Genomic DNA, 23,652 nt, shown 5'->3' with positions numbered 1-23,652 from the left:
GGGGCTCAATCCCAGGATCCCAAGATCACCACCGAGGCCAAAGTGAGCCACCTAAGTGCCCCTCCATATGAGTTTTAGAATCAACTTGTCAATTTCTGCAAAAAAGCTACTGAGGATTTTGACAGAGATTGTGTTGAATCTGTGGCACAATTTGGAGTACTGCAGTCCTAACATGTTTTCCAAACCATGAACACAGGATCTCTTTCCATTTATTTAGGTCTTCTTTAATTTCTTTTAGTGACTTTTTACAGTTTTCAGTAATACAAGTGTTGCACTTCTTTTGTTAAATTTAGTCTAAGTATTTTGTTCTTTTAGATTATATTTGGGTTTGTATTTATATTGTAAATGGAATTTCCTCTATTTCTTTTTTTTTTTTTTTAAGATTTTATTTATTTATTTGACAGAGATCACAAATAGGCAGAGAGGCAGGCCGAGAGAGAGGAAGAGAAGCAGGCTCCCCGCTGAGCAGAGAGCCTGATGCAGTGCTCCATCCCAGGACCCTGGGATTTCCTCAATTTTCGGGGGGAGCAGCAGGCTCCCTGCTGAGCAGAGAGCTCGATGCGGGCCGGATCCCAGGACCCAGAGATCTGACCTGAGCCCAAAGCAGAGGCTTAACCCACTGAACCACCAGGCGCCCCCTAGAGTAATTATTTTCATTGGGCGCTCCCTCCCTCCCATTATATGGAGAATACATGTTAAATGAAAAGAAAATCTATGATAATACCGTATCATTATACAACACATAGATTCAGAGAACATAAATTAAAATGTACCCAGCTAGCATATCTCCTCATTTCTGTCCTGTTATAAGATCATAAGGGTATAGTAGTGAAGGTCTCTTTTGGGAATGGCTACACCTGATAGCCATTAAAAGTACTCTTTGGCAGTGGAGCTCCAAAAAAAGTACAAAAGTGGCTCCACTGCCAAAGAGTACTTTTAAACATTAGTCTCCTATAGTTCCATTTCATTTTATTTTATTTATTTATTTTTTTAAGATTTTTATTTATTTATTTGACAGAGAGAGAACACAAGTAGGCAGAGAGCAGGCAGAGAGAGAGGAAGGGAAGTAGGCTCCCTGCTGAGCAGAGAGCCGGATGCGGGGCGGGGCTCGATCCCAGGACTCCGGGATCATGACCCGAGCCGAAGGCAGAGGCTTAAACCACTGAGCCACCCAGGCGCCCCTCCATCTCATTTTAAAGTTAAGGAGAATTAATAAATACGTCCAAAATATATTTCCTTATTAAGCCAAGATTTCCACAAACCTCTAAGAATTAATATTCTAAACATCTAGTAAGCAGAAGCTCCAGCTTAGACAATATAAATCCAGGTAGGAAATTGTATAGTAAAAAATCTTTCCCTTTAGTTGCCTTAACTCAAATGTTACCCTAAGGGAAAAGAAAAAGGCCCTGTGCCTGGGTTTGTCTCAAGATTCCACAAAAAACAGCCCTTTTCTATTCATATAATAAGAAATCTCATAAGATTTCCTTGACCAAGCTTATCAAAGAAAGCACATTATTAGTTGACACCACAAATATCTCTTTCCCAAAAGAAGAAAGTGAGTTAACATTCAGCCTTTAAAAATATTAAAACCTTTCCCTCTACACATTCATTTTTTTTTTAAGATTTTATTTATTTATTTGGCAGAGAGAGACTCAGGGAGAGAGGGACACAAGAGCAGGGCAAGTGGGTGAGGGAGAAGCAGGCTTCCCGCTGAGCAGGGAGCCTGAAGTGGGGCTCGCTCTGGGATCATGACTTGAGCCCAAGGAAGACATTTAACAACTGAGCCACACAGGCACTCCAACACATTCATTTATTAAAGACAATCACAGATAAAGATAAAAACTTGGCTTTGAGACAAGTTATAAAATCTTAAATATAGACGATAGAGTTTCATACTCCAGGGTGAGATTTCATCAAATGTAATAAAACCTAGCCAAGCAGAGCCAGAACAGGTTAGCTCCCAAATGGGAAAATTAAATATGCTTAAGGGACGAGAGTTGAGATTCATGAGGTATAGGTCATGTCCAAGCCAGTCCTGAACCAATAATCTAGCTAGGTCCACAATGTCAAAGAAATTCTTCTGCTAAGAAAATATGATAAAACTAAATGTGATTTTTCTGCTCTCCCTTTATATTTCCACATTTCCAAAACTTTTATAATAAAGCATTTATTACTTTTATGACATTTAAAACTTTAAAAAAAATTAATAGTTTTTTTCCAAAGACTAGCATTCAACACCTGAGTGCTGAAGCGTCACTAGTAGAAAATAATCTCAAAGAAACATGAGACCAAGTGGACACGTTGCTGTAATTCACAAGGTCAAGACAGTCTCATTTGCCAAGCAGACAGTTTACCCTGAGGGCATTAGAGATAACAATGCTTGTACTTTGCCCCAATCTTCTCTCTGACAAAATAGGCTTTTGTATATAGTCACCAGATGCCTCAGCAAGTGGGTTAGCCAAGTGCCCCAGGCTCAGAGCCTAGATAACACAGCTGAAGTTTGGTACTCCCATACAGGGATTAAGAAACAATCCCCAGCCCACAACTCTATTGAGCAAGCTTTGGCAGTTGTTAGGACCAGTAAAGAATAATGAGGGGATAGGGGTCCAGAGGCAGGGTTGTACCTCTTTCCCATACCAATGCTCTCCTTTTATTCTCAGGTATTTCATTCTGTTGCCAACTTCAGGTCTTACTAGTCTCCTTGGTTTACCCACCATGGCTGCCCATCATCTCTTAAAAACAAAAACAAAAACAAAAAAACCATGCTGGCAGTGATGGGATTTTAGTAAAACTTAAACACTTCCAAATAAACTGAGGGTACCTTGATTACAGCACTTTCATAAAAGTTATGAGTCCTGATTCTACCTGGTTAAATCCCTTCTGGCTTTCGTTTTAGCAGACCAGAATATTAAAAGGCTTCTAGAAGAGCTGTAAAACACTCAATATCCAACTATTTCCTGTACCTTGAAATGTTAATACTAAGAATGAAGGGGGAAAAATAAAACACAACAAGAAAAGGAAGGGAAAAAACTCTTCCTCTCAGGGCAATGCCCAGACCCCTAAGACCAGGTAGAAGCTCTCTCCCTGCTCTATCTCCAGCTACCCTACAGCCAGGGCCAAGAACAATCCTTCCACTTACAGAGCCTTCGACGCTTTTTTTCTCCTCAGCCAGTTCTGGAAGCCAGGTTGAGAGAGACTCTGTTGGCACATGCCAGTTCTTGTTTATGAGCTGGTTACCACCTCAAAGGCTGCTTGGCCCATGGCCTGCCCTCTCTTTATAGGAGCTTTCAAACTTCAAAACGGGATCTTTTCTTGGCCTCCTCTCAAGACAATGAGATGGGTTACTTAACCTACTGCTTTCAGCTTGGGTCCTGTCCAAGGACTTCTCTGGGGACTGTATTCTCAGGCAGCACTCAATATCACCCAGTATGGAAGGACATTCTACCCATCCACACGAAGACAAAATCCAAAAGATTTTATATTAAAGGTAAAAGCAAACACTTTCGAAGTAAATTCAATGACCACCAAGAAAGGGTCCTAAGAGTTGAAGTGACCAAAACAAGGTTATCCCTTCTTCTGCTGTCACAGAATAGCAGAGAGGATGGGAGGTAAGATACCTGTTTTGTTGATAATTCAACTCTGTCATATGCCTAGAGCTTATTTCTGAAATCTTGTTATAGAAATTTTTCTAGATTGAGGGGCACCTGGGTGGTTCAGTGGGGTTAAAGCCTCTGCCTTCAGCTCAGGTCATGATCTTGTAAGGGCCTATTTAGCCAGAGCAGCTCCACAGCTCCAGCCTGACCCTGCACCCTACCCCCTCCTACCCCCCCTGCCCCCCCCTCTTCAGGGAACTTAGTTAAAAACCAGTCCTGGAAACCAGTCCCAGGTAACAAAGCCCAAATACAAGGGTGGGTCAGGCCAGGTGGAGGTATCCAATCGGTGGGGGCGCAAACTGTCTCCTAGCTACCAAGGAGTATGGGCCCTGCCCTTTGGGCACCAATTCTGACTAAGGTGATAGGCTAGTTCAAATAACTATTATAGCGTAAATTGTAATTCAATCGGTCACTTATGTGTGACCTAGCAGGACCGTGCAGCTTTCTCTGTGTTACAATCTCATTGGTCACCTGTGCGTGGCCAGGCCCAACCACATGGCCTTTGCCCTTAAAAGCTAGTCTGTAAAGAAGAGAGAGGTCGCCTCTTTGCAAGAGACAGCCCTGGCCGGTCAGTTTGATTCTTGATGCTTGGCGCGAAATAAAGCTTTGCTTGACCTTCGCTTTGTATCAGTCTCGCTCCTTTGACCATGGACCCATTATTGGGGGACCCAACAATCTCAGGGTCCTGAGACTGAGCCCCATATGGGGCACTCTGCTCAGCAGGGAGCCTGCTTCCCCTCTCTTTCTGCCTACTTGTGATCTCTGTCAAATAAATAAATTAAATTAAATTAAAAAAGAAATTTTTCTAGGTTGAATTCCATACCCTACTGGCTAGGAGCTGAAAACAGATATTTGGATGCTAACGTTTCAACTATTTTTTGCTGCCTTTCCATACTACCATGGACCTCTTTCTTGCCTTAATTCAACCTCACCTTTTAGGGGTTGAGGGAAAAGAATGAAAATCTAGACAAACTCAGGTATCATAATGGGTTACAGCCTGGTTCTCTACTGCCTTTGGTGAAAAAATTATTTTAAAAACTTTTTATGGAAACATAACATTCACAGAACACTGTATGTATCATATATACAACTCGCTGAATGTTCATAAACATACACAGCCATGTAACATTCACATCAGTAATAGTTCTCGAATGGAGACTCTGCTCTCTGGGGGACATCTGGCAATGTCTGGAGACATTTTTGGTTGCCTCAACTTAAAAAAGATTCTACTAGCATCAAGTGAGCAAAGGCACGGATGCTGCTAAACATCCTACAATACACAAAACTGCCCCCACAACAAATTACCCAGTCCCACATGTCACTGGTGCTATTGTTGAAAAACTCAACAACATTACAACAATGCAAAACTCCCTTGTACTTCCTCTCCAGAAAGGACTTTTACCACTTGAAATGTCAAACTCCTTTACTCTAGCAGAAAAGCTGCTATTATATGATGTCATAGGGAGGTGGGACAGGCCTGATCAGATGAAAAAAAGTCACCTGCTTGGAAGTATAGGACAGGATCCAAGAAAGAAGAGAGTACACACACTTGTTGCTGGCCTACAACTACCAACCATATATTACAAATTTTTTTTAAAGATTTTATTTATTTATTTGACAGACAGATATCATAAGTAGGCAGAGAAGCAGGCAGAGAGAGAGGAGGAAGCAGGCTCCCCGCCGAGCAGAGAGCCCAATGCGGGGCTCGATCCCAAGACCCTGGGACCATGACCGGAGCCGAAGGCAAAGGCCTTAACCCACTGAGCCACCCAGGCACCCCTATATTACACATTTAAATACTTTTAATCCATACAAAATTTAAGGAAAATGAGAATCAAAGATCATTAGCAAGATTCCACATCTATTAAGTGAAAGTGCTGAGATTCAAACACAGGTCTAATTACAAAGTCTATGCTTTGTAATCATGTAAAAATGGAATTAAGGAAGTTGAGACTAATTTGGAAAAGGCACTAAAAAGCAGGAAAAATATGGGAAGTGGTTAAAGTAAGAAAGATCACTCTTTCACTGTTTACAAGTAGCACGGGAAAGGAACTTTCCCTTAAAGCATGACTCAATCCAGGGGCGCCTGGGTGGCAGAGTTGGTTAAGCGGCAGATTCTTGTAGATTCTTGGTTTCCGCTTAGGTTACGGTCTCCGGGCTGTGAGATCCATCACTATTATGTCAGGTTCTGCGCTCAGAGGTAGAGCCTCTTGCCCCTTGGCTTGCAGTCACTCACTCAACCTCTCTAAATAAATAAATCAATCTTTAAAAAAAAAAAAAAAAAGAAAGAAAAAAGAAAAAAGCGCAACTCAATCCAGTAAACCAAATCTTTTTTCTTTTTTTTTAAGATTTTATTTATTTATTTGACAGAGATAAAGAGCACAAGCAGGGGGAGTAGCAGACAGAGGGAAAAGCAGGCTTCCTGTTGTGCAAGGAGCCTGATGTGGGACTTGATCCCCAGACCCTGGGATTATGACCTGAGTCAAAGGCAGCCGCTAAACAGACTGAGCCACCCAGGAACCCTTCAGAGGACTTTTACATGTTTTTGTAGACATGTGTTCCCAGTTGTAGTTTCATATACTCTCCATTACACAGAAAAGCACTTCTTAGTATGTCTTATGTCATTTATACTAGATAAATCCTCAAGGATCTATACTGGGCTCCCTTTTTTTCATCTCATTCAACAGACACATTTACCCTGGTAACCTCATCCAGTTGTATGGCATCAATTACCATTCACTGGTTCACATGAATAACTTCTACATTTTCCAGTTCTATATTTCCAATTCTCTCTCATGACGTTAAGGGACTTTTTGACTTAGTGGTTCATTCATTTAACTCTCTCCTCCAAATTAGCTACTATTCATCCTTCAGCTATTAAACTTCTTCATGGTTATTTTCTCTGACACTCACCCTGTTATGCATGTGATAATTTGAGTCCATTCTGACTTTCCTACTAGACTGTATACCCCCATTGGACTTATTATATAGTAGCTTGCAAGATGAACTTTAGGGAAAAAAAAAACAAAACCTTTTTTTAAGATTTTAGGTATCCTTAGGTGCCTGGGTAGCTCAGTCGGTTAAGCATCTACCTTCGGCTCAGGTCATGAGCCCAGGGTTCTGGATCAAGTCCTGCATTAGGCTCCCTGCTCAGTGGGAAGTCTATTTCTCCCTCTCCCTCTGCCTACTACTCCCCCTGCTTGTGCTCTTTCTCTCTCATAAAAATAAATAAGATCTTAAAAAAAAAAAAGATTTTATGTAGCCTCTATACCCAACATGGGGCTTGAACCCAAGATCAAGAGTCTTACACTTCTCAGACTGAGCCAGCCAGGTGCTCCAAACTTTGGAAATGGTTTTGAAAGGTAAAAGAACAAGGGCACCTATGGCTCAGTGGGTTAAGCCTCTGCCTTCGGCTCAGGTGATGATCTCAGGGTCCTGGGATCGAGCCCCGAGTTGGGCTCTCTGCTCGGTGGGGAGCCTGCTTCCCTCCTTTCTCTGCCTGCCTCTCTGCCTACTTATGATCTCTAATAAATAAGTAAAATCTTAAAAGAAAAAAAAGAAAGAATCAGAATAGGGGTGCCTGGGTGGCTAAGTTGATTCAGCATCTGCCTTCAGCTTGGGTCATGATCTCAGAGTCCTGATATCGAGTCCTGTGCTGGGCTCCCTGCCTGGTAGGGGATGTGCTTCTCCCTCTGCTGCGCTCTCTCACTCTCTCTCAAATAAGTAAAATCTTAAAAAAAAAAAAAAAAAAAAAAAAAAGCTATGTGGTCTTAAAAAAAAAAGATACAGAAACATATAAACAGGGGAAATGTGGTAAGAAACCATCCCTAAGGGGCACCTGGGTGGCTCAATGGGTTAAGCCTCTGCCTTCGGCTCAGGTCATGATCTCAGGGTCCTGGGATCGAGCCCCGCATCGGGCTCTCTGCTCAGCAGGGAGCCTGCTTCTCCCTCTCTGCCTGCCTCTCTGCCTACTTGTGATCTCTGTCAAATAGATAAATAAAATCTTAAAAAAAAAAAAGAAAGAAAAAAGAAAAAAAAAAAAAGAAACCATCCCTAAGATAAGATCAATAAAAGAATATTTAAGAAAAGATAATTTTTAGGGGTGCCTGGCTGGCTCAGTCAGTAGAGCACAGGATTTTTACCCTTGTTGTTGTAAATTTAAGCCCCATAGTAGATGTAAAGACTAGTTAAAAATAAAATCTTAAAGGGGCATCTGGGTGACTCAGTCATTAAGCATCCAAATACTGATTTCAGCTTAGGTCATGATCTCAGGGTCGTGAAATGCGCCCCCACATTGGGGTCCACACTGGGGTGAAGACTGCTTAAAATTCTTTCTCTTCCAAGGCACCTGGTGGCTCAGTCAATTAAACCTCTGACTCTTGATTTTGGCTCAGGTCATGATCTGTGTTGTGGGATCAAGCATTACATCGGGCTCCACACTCAGTGGGGAGTCTGCTTGAGAGTCTCTCCCTCGGCTGCTCTCCACTGCCCCCACCCCACGCTTTCACTCTAATAAATAAATAAATCTTTAAAAAAAAAAAAAAAAGATTCTTTCCCTCTCCCTCTGCCCCTCTCCCCAAAAAAAAATCTTAAAAAAAAAAAAAATAATAATAATTTTTATTAAATGAGCACCACACTAAAATCTAAGTTCCTTTTAAAAGTACTGTTTGAGGGGCGCCTGGGTGGCTCAGTGGGTTAAAGCCGCTGCCTTCGGCTCAGGTCATGATCCCAGGGTCCTGGGATCGAGCCCCGCATCGGGCTCTCTGCTCAGCAGGAGAGCCTGCTTCCCTTCCTCTCTCTCTCTGCCTGCCTCTCTGCCTACTTGTGATCTCTGTCTGTCAAATAAAATAAATAAAATCTTTAAAAAAAAAAATAAATAAAAGTACTGTTTGTAGGGCACCTGGGTGGCTCAGTGGGTTAAGCCTCTGCCTTCAGCTCAGGTCATGATCTCGGGGTCTGGGATCAAGCCCCACATCGGGCTCTCTGCTCAGCAGGGGCCTACTTCTCCCTCTCCCTCTGCCTGTCACTCTTCCTGTTTGTGCTCTGTCAAATAAATAAATGAAATATTAAAAAAAAAAAGTACTGTTTATTTCCTGGGAGGTATTATTTAGACCAAAGACACCATCACTTGCTATCAACTCCTAATCTACCCTAATCTCAAATCCCTTGTCAAAACCAGATGAACCAGTCATTTGCCATTGTTTTACCAATAGCAAGTAAATAGATGGTAAAGTGCTATAAATTTGTTTTTGCTAAAAATAAAAACAGGGTTGCCTGGGTAGCTCAGCTGCTTGAGCCTCTGACTCTTGATCTTGTCTCAAGTCATGATCTCAGGGTTGTGGGACTGAGACCCATGTTGGGCTCCACGCTCAGCACAGAGTCTGCTTGAGATTCTTTGCTACTCTCTCTCCCTCTGCTCTTCTCCCCAGCTAGCACTTTCTCCCTCTCTTTAAAATAAATAAAATCCTTAATTAGAAAAATAAATAAAAATAAAAGTAAAAACAAACCATCAAAATTTAAATCAGGCTGTCACCAGTTCATTCGGACAAGCTTTCCCTTTGTCTATAGGGACAAGGGAATGGGAAGGATTAAAGTGGATTTGACTTGCCCTTTTCTCCTGATTTTCGTTATTAGATATGAAATGGAGGATGAAATGTGACTAGGGAATAAAAACAAATGAAAAACGTGAAAAATTTGGATACAAAAATGTCAATGTATTATTTTCCAACTATCTTCCCACACTTTCCTCTGCCACTTCAGGTCACTAATCTAGCATAAGCTAGGGACAACCCTAAAACTTGGGTCCTAAATAACAATCTTTGCCTCTCTGTGATATCTGAGGACACCTTCTATTTAGTTCTAAGGGAGTGATTAGAGGGTTGGAAAGTTGCATTATTTTAAGCCTTTAAGACTGTCACATTCCTATCCCCACTTCTGAAAAGCTCCTCCACTTCACAAAGGCTGAGGGGCAAAAACCCAGAGCTTCCCAAGTCAGTAAGCTTAGAATGTCTATTTCTGGGAGTTTTTTTTTTTTTTTAAGATTTTATTTATTTATTTGACAGAGAGAGATCACAAGTAGATGGAGAGGCAGGCAGAGAGAGAGAGAGGGAAGCAGGATCTCTGCCGAGCAGAGAACCCGATGCGGGACTCGATCCGAGGACGCTGAGATCATGACCTGAGCCGAAGGCAGCGGCTCAACCCACTGAGCCACCCAGGCGCCCCTATTTCTGGGAGTTTTGTCCTGCCCAAACTGCTTCCTAGGAAGAAGCAAACTATACTTCTTTTCTTCCTCAATGATGTTTATAGGCCTCCACTCAGAATCTTTTTTTTTTTTTTAATAAAATCATTTTTACTTAGTTCTTCAACATGAAAACTTCTGTTTATCCTGTCCTATAGGGCAGGTGCAATGTTCTGTCTAAGAGCAGCCACTAGTACACAGCTAAAAGCACACCACTGGCACCAAGCTTTTGAATAAGGTGCACTAGTCACAGCAGTGCCATCTCTAAGCAGTAGCTAATTAGAAATTTCAAACGATGAGTAAAACCTCATTGCAATAGTACAGTGGTTTTCTTGATAAAACCAATGTTGTGCCCAGAGTAATGAATGCCCATGTAGAACATAAAACATGGTTACCTTTTCCTGGTTATTTTCAGTAGGGAAGGATGAAGAAGAAAAGACCTCTCTAAACCTGTGTAACTAAATATAATTCCACTTGGTTAAGATGGGACCAATATCAAATGCAAGAGCATCAGAAATAACAAAAATAATTAAAACAACAGGACTTAAAAAACAAAAACAAAACAAAAAAACCCCCATGATTTAGATCTAGCTGAAAGTCAGAAAAGGATAGAAAGTGAAGAGTAACTCAGAAGTTACCAAAGCACTAAGCCTGAGAGACACTAAGCTCAGGGATATTTATGTTAGTAAGAAGAGAATAGCTCTGTTCTTCACTTTGCCTATAGGATGACCCTTGTTTAACTCAAGGGTAAGACCTGAGGCTACCATATAGAAGACCAAGGGAGCCTAAGAGAGAACGAATTTGTGATTATTGTAAGGAACATTAAAGGTGGACTTGAAAACTAAATGCTACAAAGAGTATTCATTATATTAAGCTGGGTTCAATCCAAGACCTGTACATTTCCGTTACAGAGAGAACCCGTTCCCCAAGATTTTCTCTATCATAAAATACTTTTGTATACTAAATAGATAACTGGATGTACATACATTTAACAAAATCAAATAAACTATATGCAGCTGGCCATAAAAAGAAAAGAAAGAACAATCTGAATGGTTTGGGCCTCACAGTTATTCAACTCACTGAGTATACACTCTGGAGAGAGCCAGAGACAGGAGACTTGAACTGTCTGTTCACTTAATCTGGTTTCTAATCCCATGTGCCAGTATTTAGCCTGGGTTAGGGGAACTCTAGGGTATAAATACATATTTTTCATTAATACAGTCCTTAAGCACAAGCTACATTTTACATGAGACCTCAAACTGAAAAAACAATGGTTTCAATGCTGGAGAAAAAACTGTGTTGAATTTATGAAACCAATATGTCAATCTCCAACATGGGGACATCCTAAATAATTTTCAAGAGGATTTTCTGACCAAGTGCTTCATACCCTGACTTTAGTACTTGATCCTTTGTAAGGGACGGGAAAGGAGAGGAAAGATAGCGGACACAAACAAAAATGAAAAAAAATTTTCAGCCTCTTTCTGAAATTGTAATAAGCAATCAGCTGTTACTCAGTTTGTTACTTCAAGTCTCCACATTCTCAATCTAAGCACATATGTATAAGCAAAATGAAAAATGCCTTATGGCATATTTTTTCTAAAACAGACACTCCACCAGATGTTTAGGAATCTGCATACTGACGGATTTAAGACCTAGTCTAACATGGTGTATGTAAGTGTGTATTTGTATTGTATGATGACTTCTTCTCCACATTTGCCATTTTTTCTCTTCCTATTCAGTGGTATATATATTTGAAAGACTCCAAAACCTAAAGAGAGCTATCTAAACTATAGATCAATATAAATTCTGAGAGCACAGGTCATACATGTACCAGTACTAAAAAACATATTTTAAATTTTATTAAATGAGAATTTAAAGTTATGTTATTATAACTTTGGCCAAAATAGGTCATTCCATAATATTTCTTAACTGAGTTTGCAGCATATTCAAGTATGTGCTCATCTCCGATAACAACGGTAGCATGTTAATTATCCTCCCTTAGGTATGAGACTTAAAATCCCAGTAAGGAAATACACTATACTCAAAAACATTTAATTCTCTTATTGACTTCAAAGAAATAGTATGTGTTTATTAAAAGAGAAAAAGCAGGGCGCCTGGGTGGCTCAGTGGGTTAAAGCCTCTGCTTTCGGCTCAGGTCATGATCTCAGGGTCCTGGGATCGAGCCCCGCATCGGGCTCTCTGCTCAGCAGGGAGCCTGCTTCCCCTCCTCTCTCTCTCCGCCTGCCTCTCTGCCTACTTGTGATCTCTGTCAGGTAAATAAATAAAATCTTAAAAAAAAAAAAAAAAAAGCAAAGAACTTAGGGGACTTTACTATTTATGTCAGGTGATGTTCTCTCTTCCTAAAACAGCATGTTTAATTTGAATGTGTCCAGCTCAGGAATAAGGTCTTTATTGGATAGCAATACTATTTTATTTGGGGATGCCATGAATTTCCAGGAAACTATGAACACGTATGATCTAACAAACACAGAAATACTTTCACAAATAGATTAGAAAATAGACTACTTTTGGATTAGCAATAAATTTAAATTATCTAAACCTGTCTTCTACTCCCTTTTACTTTATATTTTTAAAAATATCACAAGTTGCCTATCTGGCAAATATATCTAGTCATAAGAATTTTGCACAAATTTGGGGCACCTGGATGGCTCAGTCAGTTCAGCATCTGTCTTCAGCAAGGTTTATGGTCTCAGAGTACTGAGATGGGAGCCCCACATCCAACTCCGCAGTCAGCAGAGAATCTACTTCTCCTTCTGCCCCTCCCCCTGCACGTGTGCATACTCTCTCAAATAAACAAATAAATAAATAAAATATTTTTAAAAAGAATTTTGCTCAAATTTTCCTTAAAAATTCTTGAACAATAATTTTTTTTTATTTTTTTTAAAGATTTTTTTTTATTTATTTGTCAGAGAGAGAGAGCGCGAGAGTGAGAGCGAGCACAGGCAGACAGAGTGGCAGGCAGAGTCAGAGGGAGAAGCAGGCTCCCCACTGAGCAAGGAGCCCGATGTGGGACTCGATCCCAGGACGCTGGGATCATACCTGAGCCGAAGGCAGCTGCTTAACCAACTGAGCCACCCAGGTGTCCCTCTTGAACAATAATTTAAAACTGAATCAGTAACACTGATATGGATGTCCTCCTTTAACAACTATATCAGAAATTCAGGAATTAGTTCTCCTAATTGAGAGGGTAACGAGAAGTCAGATTCATTATAGCTGTATTCTGAAATGACCGACCCCACACAACGATTGAGAAATGAAAAAGGAGAGCTGGAGGAAAATCTTGAGCATGCTGACAAACACTTGAGAATCAGATGATATCTAAAGTGTAGTGCATAGCTCCATCTGGAAATAGCAAAAAAAAACAAGGACAACTTCCACAATGATAGTGGTTTTTAACCAAAAGGTTTATGATAAGCATCTGTTAAAAGTTTTAAAGAAATATGTACGTGCTTACTGTCCCCAGCACTAAAGATCTGACTTCAGTAGGGCACTTTTACTTTTGTAAAAGCTCCAAAATGATTCCAATATGTATCTCCAGTTTAGAAGCCTCCACACTAAGAGACTATTCAACTTGAATGTTAATTTCTCTAACCTCCCATTACTTTGCCTGGTGTATGATGAGTATGTACACCTTCTTTCCACAATACTCTGTACCTTTCACTAAGGATTAATTCAGTGCAGAGTTACGTATTTAACTTCTGAAGAAATGTATCTAATAAGAAAAACCAACTCTGAGTGAGCTGGGTATCAGTTTATAAAAACTTTTTATGATGGAAAGAGCCCACTAACAAAAATGGAGGCCAACAGAAGACATACAAATGGCCAACCGGCACATGAAATGCAATCATCAGGGAAATGCAAATCAAAACCTCAATAAGGTATGACTTTACACCTGTTAGAAAAGCTATTTTTTTTTAAGATTTTATTTATTTATTTGACAGAGAGAGATCACAAGTAGGCAGAGAGGCAGGCAGAGGGAGAAAAGGGGAAGCAGGCTCTCTGCTGAGCAGGAAGCCAGGTGCGGGGCTCGATCCCACAACTCTGAGATTATGACCTAAGCCGAAGGCAGAGGCTTGACCCACTGAGCCACCCAGGTGCCCCTAGAAAAGTTATTATTAAAAAGATAAGAAATTAGTATCGGTGAGAATGTGGAGAATAAGAAGCCCTTGGGCACTACTGGTGGGAATGTAAACTGGTGCAGTCACTATGGAAAATAGCTTCCTCAAAAAACTAAAGATGGAACTACCATATGATGCAGTAATTCCATTTGTGGATATTTATTCAAAGAAAACAAAAACACTAATTTGAAAAGATATATGCACCCCCATGTTCACTGCAGCATTATTTACAATAGCTAAGACATGGAAACAACCTAAATGTCCATCAATGGATAAATGGATAAAGAAAATCTGGCATGTGTATATGTATATAAAATGGAATATTTTTCATTCATTAAAGAAAAAAATGAAATCTTGCCATTTGCAACTACGCAGAGGGAACCTGAAGGCATTACTCTAAATAAGTCAGAAAAAGTTAAATACTATATGAGATAACTTACATGTGGAATGTATTTTTTTTTGAGAGAGAGAGAGAATGCATACATGAATGTGCAGGAAAGGGGGCGTGTGGGTGTTGGGAGGAAGAGAGACCCTCTTAAGCAGGCTCCACGCCCAGTGCAGAACCAAATGCAGGGCTCAATCTCATGACCCTGAGATCATGACCTGAACTGAACCCAGGAGTCAGACACTTAACTGACTGAGCCACCAGGTACCCCTATATGTGGAATTTAAACAAAACAAAAAACACCCAAGCTCATGGATACAGAGAATAGACTGATGGTTGCCTGAGGTGAGGAGTGGATGAAATGGGTGAAAAAGGTCAAAAGGAGCTAATTTCCAGTTATAAAATGAGTAAGCCATGGGGATGTAACTAATGTATGGCATGGTGACCATAGTTAATAATACTATATTGCATATTTGAAAGTAGCTAGGAAAATAAATCTTGAAAGTTCTCATTAGAAGAAAAAGACTTTATGGGGCGCCTGGGTGGCTCAGTGGGTTAAGCCGCTGCCTTCGGCTCGGGTCATGATCTCAGGGTCCTGGGATCGAGCCCCGCATCGGGCTCTCTGCTCGGCGGGGAGCCTGCTTCCTCCTCTCTCTCTACCTGCCTCTCTGCCTGCTTGTGATCTCTCTCTGTCAAATAAATAAATAAAATCTTAAAAAAAAAAAAAAAAGAAGAAGAAAAAGACTTTTAAAAAAAAAAGAAGAAAAAGACTTTTATAACTATATGTAGTTATGGATGTTAACTGGACTTACTGTGGTGATCATTTTGCAATATATACAAATATTGAATCATCACGTATACGTGAAACATATTATGTCAATTATTCCTTAATTAAAAAAAAAAGGCCATGAAAAAATTTAATGGCCAGGTCTGGCTCATCTAAACACAATATAGTATTTGCTAGTAGGGCTGGAATCCAATGGTCTCAAATTTAAAAATATTCAATTAGTGTATTTTTCAGGCACAGTCAAATTATACTCTCCCAATGGACAATATTTCAAATTGAAAACTGACCACTACCAAAAATCTAAGAACTGCCTTTTTATTTCCTGCAGCTAGTGACAAGTTCATAAAAAGAAGTACCTTAATCCTCATTCTTCTCCTCACTGTTCAGCCTAGAGCTCTAATTCCTTCAAAAGGCTAAAGTCTGTACTCCTTAAGGATTAACAAAAGGGAAAAACCTTTCTAAAGCAATCATGTTACATTCATTTCAATCCTTAGAAAAATAGTTCAGAAGGCCTGAATATATACCAAAAAACCTGACTTTAATGGGAGATAGCTAAGCAAGAGCCATGGTTCTCTTTTATTTCATTTAAGATTTTATTTATTTGAAAGCAAGAGGGAGAGTGAGCATGAGAGAGAGAGCGCACCAGTGGGAAGAGAGGCAGAGGGAGAGAAGAAGCAGACTCCCCGCCGAGCAAGGAGCCCAATGTGGGGCTTGATCCCAGGACTCCGAGATCATGACCAGAGCTGAACGCAGACACTTAACTAAATGAGCCACTCAGGCGCCTCAAAAGCCAGGTTCTTCAACTTAAGATCAGCCCTGAACCAAAAGGAATCCAACAAACACTTCCAAACTAATCTATCAAACAATATAACTCCAAACCTCAATGGCTCCAAATGCTCTGACTCAAATCTCTCTCTCCTCAAACCTTCCTGGAAACCAGGAGTTAAAACATAAGCTATCATAAACTCATTATTTTCCAAAAGCTTCAGGTTTTGGCTTAACTCTTTAAAAGTTAAGGCTTAACTCTTTAAAGTCTCTAAAGATATCTTTCAACTTAATTTCACAATGACCTGTACCTCATAGCTAATAACAATATCAGCAATAGCTAACATTTATTGAGTAGTTACAACAGGCTAGGCACTGTACTGAGTGCTTAATGTTCTTTATCTGATCTAATCCTCACAATGAGGTCAGTACTATTATTTACTTCCACATTACAGATAAGAAAAGAAGCTTAGTGGGGCCTGGATGGCCCAGTTGATTAATTGTCTGCCTTTGTCCCAAGTCATGGTCCCGGGGTCCTGGGATCGAGTCCTGCATTGGGCTCCTTGCTCACCAGGGAGTCTGCTTCTCCTTCTGCCTGCCATTCTCCTTGCTTGTGCATGATCTCTCTCTGACAAAATTTTCCAAATAAATAAACAAATAAGGAAGGTGCTCTATGATAGCATATCTTCAACTCTGGTAGGTATCATAATCAAAGAAAGAGCTAATTTTAAAACACAAGGCCCAACACAATTGTTCACAGATACTGCTGCTGCTGGTACAGGAACTACTGCTTTATAAAAAGGTAAACAAAAACAAAACAAAACAAAAAAAAAGGTAAACAGAAGTAATACCCTCACCTTAGCTATCATTTTCTCATGCGAAAACACTTCTCTACAGAGTACTTCTGACAAGAGAGACACTTAGGACTTAAAAAAAACCTCCAGGGTCTGAAAGCTAAAAGACTTTTTCCCCCACTTCACAAAGGCCCCAGTATCACCAATGACATTAAGACAGTGGAAATCCTGGGGTGCCTGAGTGGCTCAGTGGGTTAAAGCCTTTGCCTTCAGCTCAGGTCATGATCCCAGGGTTCTGGGATCGAGCCCCGTGTCGGGCTCTCTGCTTTGCGGGGAGCCTGCTTCCTCCTCTCTTTCTCTGCCTACTTGTGATCTCTGTCTAACAAAATAAATAAATAAATCTTAAAAAAAAAAGTGTAAATCCAAAAAAGGAAAATTAAGAACAGAATGACTGTAAAATTCTGTTCAAGGGCCTGTCACCATACACATTTTACTTCTTCAGCCTAAAAGTGTTTCCTTTGGGTATCCTAGGGCAAGAGAAACACCATAAGAAAAAGGAGGCAGATTGTTTTGTAATACTAAAAAATCGAGGACAAGTTCTAAAAATATAATAGAATTTTGCCCTATGAACAGAAAATCTCTAAATGCTATAAATTCCTTCTGTCTGTCTCTCTTTTGTGACACTATCATCTATCTCAAAAGAGCCATTCCTCTTACGCAAGACTGACCCAAAGTCTATCCTTTCTCAGGTAGCTTAAACATTGATTACGTCAATGTCATCTAGGATGAACGACTTCAGGCACAGGATTTGTTAAAAATGTCTCCTCAGTCTGCTGGGGAAGCTTCTTACTTGGGTGGGTGCTGTCAGCCATGACTAAACTGTACCAAGAGAAATATATTTTAAAATATTAATATGGCTTGGCACCTTCCTGATGCTAATCCTTCCAGGCCCATCCCAATGGCACAACTGGGAAATTAACCGGAGAAAAGCAATCTTCCCTCTGCTTTCTACTTTCAGATGCTCCTCCTCTACAGCTCTGCCATGCACAGACTCATTCTATACATATACACAGAGATAGAACATGTGCACACACACAAATAACTCTCGGCAGGAACCAAAAATCAAAGCCTAACCCCACGGTTTTGAAGTGAGCAAGTCCAATTTCCTTCTTTGTAGCCCCTGACACATGCTGGCTGGGAGCCGTCTGGATTTTTTTCTGCCTTGTTCCTGCACCAGAAGGCTCTGCACTGCAGGTCAGGGGATGATAAGGAAATGAACAGTGTAATTTCCAAGGCCTCTGAACACGGCCCTGTCAGCAGCTCTGGAGGCGGGTTACTCAAGCATGGCTTGAAGAGCGAAAACCACAGAGAGGAGGGCTCAGCCAGCCAGCAGTGGCAGGATCTCAGCTGTGTATGTTACTGCCACCTCCAGCCTGAAAGCCCAAGCCCTGCTGCCTCCCTGGATGAGCTCTGCTGGTAAAAGCTCTTATACCCAAATGGCAAAAATACAAGTTCGCATTGGGGGAGGAAGATTAAGAACTGGGACTTAGATTTTTCCATGCACTCTTGTGTAGAAACAAAAAGCATCTATTTTTTTCTTTTCTTTTTTTTTTTTTTAAAGATTTTATTTATTTATTTGACAGAGAGAGATCACAAGCAGGCAGAGAGGCAGGTAGAGAGAGAGGAGGAAGCAGGCTCCCTGCTGAGCAGAGAGCCCGATGCGGGGCTCGATATTTATTGAATGCTTCCTACTGAATGCCACACACTGTTCAAAGTGTTATATATGCGTTAACTAATTTAATCTCATAACAACCCTATGTAGGAACTATTGTTTTCCTCATTTCACAGCTGAAAAAACTGAGGTAGAGTAGTTAAATAACTTGCTCAAGATCACTCAGTAAGTGGCAAAGCTGGGAAACAAACCAGGTAGTCTGGCTCCAGAGTTTATACACTTTTTTAAAAAAAGATTTTATTTATTTATTTGACAGAGAGAGAGAGAGATCACAAATAGGCAGAGAGGCAGGCAGAGAGAGGGGGAAGCAGGCTCCCCACTGAACAGAGACCTGATGCAGGGCTTGATCCCAGGACCCTGAGATCATGACCTGAGCTGAAGGCAGAGGCTTAACCCACTGAGCCACCCTGGCACTCCCAGAGTTTATACTCTTAACCATTAAGTTATAGATAAAAGTTGATGTGAAATTTAAGTTTAGAAAGAAAGTTAATGTTTTATGTCAGAAGTGGCTCCCAGTTCTCACCTTAAACAGAAAATTCACAATGGTTCTCAAATGATAAAGTATACAGCAATTATCTGGAGAGACTTCTGGAAGTTTTTGGGCCCGTACTCCTGAAACTTACTTAGCAGAACTGGGGTAGGGTCAAGAATCTGCATTTTGACACTCAGGTGATGTGATACACACGGTTTCATGGGAAACACTTTTAGGGACTCAATTGTAGATGGTAAACCGTAAAGTCCAAAGTGCAGGAAACTTCTCTGTTACATTCACTAGGACATACTGAGCACCAAGTATAATACCTAAGATCTAAAATGCACTCAATTGCCAACTATACCTCAATTAAAATTTTTTAATAAAAATAAAATGCACTCAGTTAATATCCTGGATAAATGGTATTCAACAGTATATATCATGTCTTTATAAAACAGTTAATATCACAATACATTTAAGGTCTACCTATTAGTGATATGTCCAAGAAGCAATAGGGTTTTTTTCTTACCTGCAATTGCAAAAAGAGTGGGAACTGGCAATGCCTCAATGATTACAATGGAAATTTGGAATGCACTATTTCAGAAAACACACATATACACACAAACCAAGCTCAAAGCAACAGTTTAAAAGTAACTTTCCTTTGTTATATGTAACAAGATTAATAGGATAGGCTTAACACCAGCTGTAAATAGTTCTTTGCAAACATCATCATACCAAAGAAACCTAAACTCAAGGGATCTTTTTTTTTTTTTTTAAGATTTTATTTATTTATTTGACAGATAGAGATCACAGGCAGGCAGAGAGGCAGGCAGAGAGAGAGAGAGAGAGAGAGAGAGAGAGAGAGGAGGAAGCAGGCTCCCCGCTGAGCAGAGAGCCCGATGCGGGGCTCGATCCCAGGACCCTGGGATCATGACCTGAGCCGAAGGCAGAGGCTTTAACCCACTGAGCCACCCAGGCGCCCCAAGGGATCTTTTGTTTATTAAGCATTTACAATGTTAAAATTGGTATGAAAAATAGTGAAAATAGTTTCAAGAGTATCTGGGAATTTATATCTAATGTTTCTAAGGTAGTTTTTAGAATGGGAAAACAGAGAATCCCTCATAACAACTGAAGACTTTTTAATAACTCCAGAGTAACAATATGCCCTAAGAACTTGGTCACCAAAAACCTGGTTTCTAAGCCTGGCTTTGCAACTGACTACCTGTGAGAGCCTAGGCAAGTCACATGACTTCCCTGGTCTTAATTTCTTCTTCCACAAAATGAGGAGATTGGACAAGATAATTTTTCTGTGGGCCCTCCTTGAATTACAACACCCAGATGGAAAACAGAGCTACTGAAGAAAAAATAAATTAAGATCAGGCTCTATTGCATTTCTGTCCCACATAAATATCAACTTCTTTCAATTTTTCCCATGTAGGAAAATGCTGGAGGGCATCTGGCTTCAGGAAGCATGGTTGACTGCTATGTCATCAATAGATGAGAAAAACAGCCAGTGAAGGAGGAGGCTTTAAGAGAGAAAACCTTGAATCAGAAGGGAAAAAAAAGAGACCTGACCTTGATTGGGCAATGAGGAATTGTAACACAAGAGAACTTAGCTGGAAGGCATAAACTAGGGCAGGAAAACAAAACCAAGGGCAGAGGAAGATGCTCTTAGAACACAGGATATGATAGCAAGCATGATCAGAAGGGGAAAGGGCAAAGAGCACACTTAATGGGGTTTTTTTGGTATCCTAAACTAAGGGGGGAAGTGGTAATATATGTAGCAGTCTGAGAGTAACGGAAGCTGAGACCCCAAAAACGGAAAGCAGAGTGCAGACTGTTTCTACCTTGCAAGGTCAAAAACAGCAGCTAAAGAGACCAGGGGAGCTTCTGGTTGCAAACCTGTAGATCCTTTAGCCACTAGAGCCTACTGGTTACTTTATACGATTTGAAAAAATCAGTCTCACCTTAAAATTCCTGGTTTAAGCCCCTGATTCTCACAAGAGTCTGTACTGCAGGACAGACTCAGCACAGATACATCACTGCCTTCTGTGGTTTGTACATTCTTTTTTTCTTACCTGTCAGAGTGGCAATGCAAGCACTAAGCTCTAAGCTTGGAACATTCAGGCAAGGCACCCTTCTTCCCCTTCCATCCCTAATTTAACAACCTTTCAATCAAACCAAAGGCAAGGGAACAGGCAGGAGCCGAAAGGCTCTGTCTTGTTTATTCCTCAACATTCCCGCCCTCATCTCTTCAGCTGGCAGGAAGTATGAGCAGGAGTGTTCAGTAACAATTCAGGGCAGCCGCAGTTGCTAAGAGCCGTTTCTGGTCTCTCCTAGAACTCTGTGAAACAGCACAGTGAAACCTTCCAGAGAAAGGTGTGGTGGAGCCTAAGCAAGATCCCATGAAGGGAAATCCACATTCTTGGCCGATAGGAAATTCCCTCAGCCACGGCCCAAGATACTTAACTAGATGAGAAAGAAGGTCCTGAGGTGGATAATTTGAATACTCAAATCTCCCTCATTAGCTAGTAGTAGATATATGACAATTCTACCCTACACCACAAACTATTTTCTCCCGTTTCCAAGGTGGGAGTGGGGAGGGAAGGGGCAGGAGGACATGGTTGGGGGGAGACATCCGTCAAGACACTTCCCCAAGTTTTATGAGTTTTCTTCATGATAGCTCCCAGCTCAGATTATACAGTTCCCAGATTATATCAAAACATCTGTTTTGCTGTTTTAGTTCTGTTGGTATCCCCACATAGAAGGAACATTCCAAACCAATTAAGGCATAGGCAAGCCCGTATCTCAGAGAGAAAATCTTAAAGTTTTCAAAGACTTAGCATATAAGCTATAATAGTAATCATCACTGAGCCCCTCTTATACTCTAAACCCTGGAGTCCATATTTCCCAAAAGCTGATCTGCTCTAAGATTCCTAGCCTTCTTTCCCCTTAAGTCTTCCCCTCCTCCCATTCTAGAAACACTCTCTCCTTGCACAGTATTTTCATCTCCTAGCAACTTCCTAACATTTACTTAAATAATTATTTCAATGATCAAAGGCTTTATGGAAAAGCACCCCCAGAAACAGACTGTTCAAAAAGGCTGAGAAAACAGGGAAAGGAACTGAGAAACTTGTTTTGGCTTACAGTAACATCAAACTGCAAAGCAACTTTCTGCTTCTAAAAGTATTTCCCAGCAATTTTCTTTCTTCCAAAAAGTGAAGAAATCTCTCCCCCCTTTCTCTCTCATTCCATTGCCCCACTGTCAGTCTCCTTGGGAGACAAGGCTTATATATCACAGCTCCATCATGAAGGGGCAAAACTCCCTGGCACCAAGGTGTTTTCCCAGCTGAATATACTGCATCTTTCAGCCCAATTATAATCTGAAGGGCAGCCACCCAACTGGTCACTGGACCTCCAAGAGAAAACAAGTTCCATTTGCTACTCTATTGGAGACTATCATAGACATTTAGACTTAAATCCAACACGAAGCTCAGCATTGTTAATCCTTTCACCTGCAGATGACTTTGGGCCTACAAAACTGGGACATGAAATTAAGAATTCTAAACAGAAAGGAGAGATTTCGGGACGCCTGGGTGGCTCAGTTGGTTAAGCAGCTGCCTTCAGCTCAGGTCATGATCCCAGCGTCCTGGGATCAAGTCCCACATCGGGCTCCTTGTTCTGTGGGGAGCCTGCTTCTCCCTCTGCCTCTGCCTGCCACTCTGTCTGCCTGTGCTCGCTCTCTCTCTCTCTCTCTGACAAATAAATAAATAAAATCTTAAAAAAAAAAAAAAGAAAGGAGAGATTTCACGTTCCTTTCACTCTCCGAAGTGGCCACTTTTCGGGGTTCCTGGGTGACTCCATGGGTTGGGCAACTGCCTTCGGCTCAGGTCACTATCCCAGTGTCCTGGGATAGAGCCCCACATCAGGATCCCGGCTAGGCAGTAAGCCTGCTTCTCCCTCTGCCTGCCGCTCCCCCTGCCTGTGGATGCATGCGTGCACGCTCTCTCTGTCAAATAAATAAACAAACAAACCCTAAAAAAAAAAGTGGCCACTTTTCAGCACAGGAATAACAGTGATTATGGACATGGATATATGGCAAGAGTTTATTGCAGCCAGATGTAGGGAACAGTCTAATGGGCCTGGAACAGAAGCAAGAACTGGTACTCCTAGGCCTCTTTAAAACAGTATTATCCATCTGCACCCCAGAGAAAATGGTAAATCACAGCCACCACAGGACAAGCCATGCCAGTAGCCAGCTGGAACTTGACACTGCTGAGGTGGACTACAGCATCTGTCACCTAAACACAGGCAGCTTTTCTCTGGCAGCTGCCTCCGGTGAAAGGGAATGAACCATTGTGTTATTAGTGGAAGAAAATTCACAGCCCTGTTACCAGGGAAGCCCAGATGTTGCTAAGAGCTACAGATGTGCCGGAGGCAAAGACCAAAATACCTACAGCAAAGAAAGCACAAGCTACCACTGGAATCCAGGCACAGAGAGGGCACCACCACACAAACATACACACGCAGCCTCTATTTATTAACACTTACATATGGAAATAGGTATTCCCTGTTGCAGCTGATGTAATTACAGAGAAACCAATTTATACTGCATCTGCTGGGATCAGCTGAAAGCACAGGGTGAGCAAACACAGAGCGGAAAAATCAAGAGACAATGAAGAGCTCA

The 23,652-nt window shown here is 41.1% G+C and overlaps 1 protein-coding gene across 4 annotated transcripts in view; it reads right to left on the bottom strand.

Annotated features, from left to right (window-relative positions):
- The window catches only part of ZNF609 (zinc finger protein 609), a 228,594-nt gene that overhangs the window by 172,306 nt on the left and 32,636 nt on the right, over positions 1–23,652 (bottom strand). The gene's annotated exons all lie outside the window — the stretch shown is intronic.

The sequence above is a fragment of the Lutra lutra genome, chromosome 7 (genome assembly GCF_902655055.1).
Source record: "Lutra lutra chromosome 7, mLutLut1.2, whole genome shotgun sequence".
In the NCBI taxonomy this organism is placed as follows: Eukaryota; Metazoa; Chordata; class Mammalia; order Carnivora; family Mustelidae; genus Lutra; species Lutra lutra.
The sequence above is the reverse complement of the archived record's forward strand: the minus strand, read 5'-3'. Positions and strand labels throughout refer to the sequence as shown.